This window comes from Egretta garzetta, unplaced genomic scaffold (genome assembly GCF_000687185.1).
Source record: "Egretta garzetta isolate BGI_Z169 unplaced genomic scaffold, ASM68718v1 scaffold204, whole genome shotgun sequence".
Lineage (NCBI taxonomy): Eukaryota > Metazoa > Chordata > Aves > Pelecaniformes > Ardeidae > Egretta > Egretta garzetta.
This window is the reverse complement of record NW_009259424.1, coordinates 2,644,090-2,648,521: the sequence shown is the minus strand read 5'-3', so window position 1 is coordinate 2,648,521 and position 4,432 is coordinate 2,644,090. Positions and strand designations below refer to the sequence as shown.

Below are 4,432 nucleotides of genomic sequence, written 5' to 3'. Positions count from 1 at the left end.
GGGGGGGGGAGTATGTCATTGTTTCTCTCGTTCTTTAAATACACACAGAGTAATATAGTAATGTTTCTAATTAATGAAGAAGGCATTAAAATCAAGGATACGGGAAATTTTAGCAGGCTTAGAATCAAGAGCAAGTGGTTCTTTTTTTAAAAAATAACATTTTCTGCTATTCATTCTCAAAAAAACAGCAAGTCGGGTATCACTGTAGTTGTGCAAAGACTTAGAAACTAAAGCCCTTAGAAATGAGGGATACTATCTTTTATCTGCCCTACAATTAATGGTACTGATTAACCTTGAAAGGGGTCAGGTATTTTACTTAAAGGTGGTTCAATAATATTAGTTGCACAGTACTCCTTGACATGAGCAGATTCACTAGAATCAGATACAGTATCCAATATAACCTTTCACAAAATGAGCAACAATCTCTGCCAATAATCAATAGGAAAATGTTCCTGTAACACAGAACTGTAAAAAGCACTTAAAAATAACAAACACATGGATTTTAACTAAGCTAAATGGACAGCACTTATACACTAACCAAATTTCTTACCTGATAGGGCTGAAAGGCACTATCTTCAGTTATAAAATCCAGCTGTTTGTCCACAAGGAATTCTACTGCAGTAATTGAATTGTATACACTTTTTCCAACCAAGGGCTTGAACGTCTATTGGAAAATAAGAAAAAGAAAAGAAAATTAACCAATTAAAAAAAGCTCAGCACATCAAACCCCCAGGACTGTATAAACACTGATGTAATTCTTCCATCAAAACAAGTTAAAACAGAATAACAATTACTAATTATACAAGAAAGAAGGATTTTTTTGTTTTGTCGTTTTTCCCTTGTGCCGTTGGTGGAAAACCAGCTAGAAAAGGGAACTACACCATACATTCTTCCTTTCCCTCATTGTGCTTGAGCAAGAGTGTTTACCACAGAAGCTCAAAGTACAGGAGCACGATTATATCTTAAGCATACAGCTTAGCACGCAGATCCTCTCTGCCTGCCTGCAGGACTAGCTAGCGCAGTGGTAATTACACTAAGGACGCTGAAGTGGAAACCGACTGCAGACGTGAAAACGCTCCCCGCCTTCCTGTTCTGAAATCGTTCACCTTGCCTCGAGTCAACCATCTCATTTCCCTGCCCGTCTCTGCATCTGTTCTGACTCTGCTGCCTGCCGCCCCCGCAGCCGCTCCTCCCTGCAGCAACCGGCTGCTCCGGCGCAACCGCTTTGGAGACGACAGCGCCCGGTCCCAGGGCTTTTGCAGCGGGGCCAGGAGGTTTTCTGCTTCCCCAGCATGTGGGAGGAAGCAGGAAACCCTCCCAGCCCTGCTGCAAAAAGCCAGGCATGGAGAAAGGGGAGCAGGGAATAACGGGCTCCTCGATGCCCCCGCGCAGTCTTTTCCCAAAGCAGCTTGCCTCGTCCAGGCCCAGCGGGGCACAGCCATGGGGCGGGAGCCCTGACTTCAGTGGGTCTCCCCCGAGAAGGGACGAGCAGGCAGTCCCGGTCCCTGCTGGCTGGGTTTCCTGGAACACAAGCCCAAGGAGAGCGTGACTGAGCGGGGATGTACCGAGAGGGGATGAGTCAGGTGAAAAGGAAATCCCAGCGGATGGAGGGGAGAGAAAACGCTGCTCTGAAGACAGATGGGAACAGCAAGAGGAAGGCACGGGTGAACAAAAGAAACGACCAGCAGAAAGAACATGCAGGATGCAAGGGGAAAAACCATGGAGGGGCAGAAAAAACAAATTAGAGAAAAGTTATTCTACAGGACAAAAAAAAAAAAAATAGCAACGAGGGAAAACAGGAAAAGAAAAAAGCCCTTTGAGACTGATTCTAAATTTAAAATGCAGGAGGAAAAGACAAAGAGGAGAAACAAGGGCAGGTCAAACCACATGAAGCGTTGTGCAAATGCTGCACCAACATCTGTTAAGATGCCGCTATCGCAACAGGACATCACTAGCTCACATGCAACGCCCCGCAGCAACAGACCCCAAGGACTTAAAGGGGAGGGCAGGATCACGGCTGCCTTTTTACAGATGGGGAAACTGAGGCAGGGAGCAATCCCGCAACTTGACAAAAGTCCCCTAAGCAGGGCAGCAGCAGAGTCAGCGACCTGCCCTCAGCCAGGCCGCAGGCAGCTCCTAAGAGAGGCACTCAAGGTTTTATCGGACTTCATTAACTACTTTACAAAGGTGTTGCCTTGCGATTAGGCTAAATATAACGCAAGCCTCTCTGGAGCTTCAGCTTTGGCACTTACTGAACAAATAAGAGAATACTTCACTGGAGATACGTAATACTTTCTAATAAACATATCCAACTCTACAAATGCTCATATTTAACGTACTGCATTCTTGTTTCCATTTTATTTAAGGTTTCACTTCAGCTGTTACCCTTTCTCACGCAAGCAAGGAAAAAGAAACCCTACCAGCCAGCCATCTCAAAAACAGGGTAACTACATGAAAGGGCTGGAGAGGCAGGAGAATATGATAATATGCTAACTACAAAGTCTGAATAGTAAATAATTATTTAACCTCTAATAGTTAAGGAAGGGCCTTTGCTCTTGCATCACTTTTCTATAATGGATCTTGTATTGCTAATGGTTTGAGTTAAGAGAGGGTGGAGTTCGCATCACGAAATTGCAAAGCGTTGAGTGTATAAACTCACAAGCAGACAAACTTTTCTTTAAAAAAAGTCAGCATCGTAGTCTTTCGGCTCTTAATTAGCCCCCGCGTCATCACATACACTGTTCTACTTTGTCCACTCTGGCTCCTTTCTAACTTTCTGTGCTATTATTCAGGTCAAGAAACGCGTTTCCGACTACAAACAACAGGACATACCACATCATTAGCCAAAACGAAACCGTGTGGAATGCGGCTTGCAGTTATCATTCAGGATTCAGACAACGCTACAGATTAAGGTATGTGTGAGCCACTGGTTTATCTTACTGCTGGTATTAAAAGAACTAGTTCCAAATATAGATCTGTGAGCGTGATTATTCTGAGAAGAGCACCCAAGTGCCTTCTCATTTGCTTTCATAGATCTAAGCCTCTAGACAGGCCAACGCCCCCAAAATACGCATGTGGAGGATGCAGGCTATCCCACAAGCACAGAGGAAAAATATGTAAATAAATAAAGCAAGACTACGCCATGTCACACACCTCCGCATATATGGATGGCTGCTCAGCTGCACACAACTTGAGATTTTTCAGACACTATTACAAAACATTCCCACTATCAAAGAACAACAAAACCCCACCCTTTAAAAAAAGCAGGCCTTCTCGGGCAAGCAAAGTCCAGACTCTATCGGCGCCAGGAGATAGGCAGGCCACCAAGGAGATATCCGAACCGGGACGAGTTAGGGATTTGAAAAATCTTAAGATGGAAGGCATGACCAAACTTCACACCACGCATCACATATGCACAAAGAAAACCAGACTAAGAGCACAGCAGGCAAGAGTCAGCTACTAGAGGCAAGCATGTGAGACATGTAACAACATGAAAATAAATGTAAGAAGGTCCAACGAGCTCCTTGCAGGCTGTCAGAGGAAGACGCTCCCTCCTTCCCTTCCCAAAGTGGAGGACACCTCTAGAGAGAATCAGGCATACTGGCCGAGACCAGGAAAAACTGAACCTCTTCAACCAAAAATCTCCCTTTCAAACTCACATAAAACTTCCTTTTACATCTACGTTAACCCAGCTCCCTGAAGACCACAATTAAGCAAAGGAGTCAAGCACTGAATTTTAAGCGACATCTGACTTCAGCACTCTTCTAAGTGGCTACTTGAAAAAAAACCCACTTTTTTTTCCCACCACATTCCCCTGCTGGGCCAAAGGGAGCTCTATGAACACACAGACACACTTTGGTTGGTTTGCTACCAAGTTCCCTGGTACTGAATAAACCGTATTTCTTGCTCTGCCCCCCCCATCTCCCCATGATTTTACCCCAGCTCATACAAGAAATAACCTGCCTGCGGGAGGCATCTGGCACAGCTCTGCGACAGAGAAGAGCTGGTTTAGGAGGTTAAGGCTTGGACTCGGATGATCTTCAAGGTCTTTTTCAACCTCAGTGATACTATGATTTCCAAAATCCAAACAGATTTTTTTAGCAAATATTAAGTAGCATCGCTTCACAGCAAACAACCTCAAAACTGTTCGATGGCACTCACCAAACACTCGCGAATACAGCGGATTACTCACGGACTGCTGCTTCTCCTAACGCCCAGTAACGCAGCTCATCTATTTATTTATCATTTCAAAACCCCCATGGCAACCGCAGGCCCTGCTTTCCCGAGGAAGCCGTACCGAGCAAAGCACATAGTGCATTTTTATCTCTGCCTAACGCAATTAAGCGGCTGTAGACGTGGTAAGCCGCCCCCAGCGTGCCAGCAGGCAGTTCCCTGGCACTGGCCAGGGCTCCGGGAGCGGCCGCACCCCGGC

At 45.4% G+C, this 4,432-nt stretch overlaps 1 protein-coding gene across 1 annotated transcript in view; it reads right to left on the bottom strand.

Annotated features, from left to right (window-relative positions):
• Positions 1–660, bottom strand: part of JMJD1C (jumonji domain containing 1C) — a 58,827-nt gene extending 58,167 nt beyond the window's left edge. Inside the window, 1 exon segment of the mRNA XM_035892527.1 lies at positions 551–660. The gene's annotated coding sequence lies outside the window, so the exon portion shown is untranslated.
• Between the last annotated feature and the right edge of the window lie 3,772 nt (positions 661–4,432).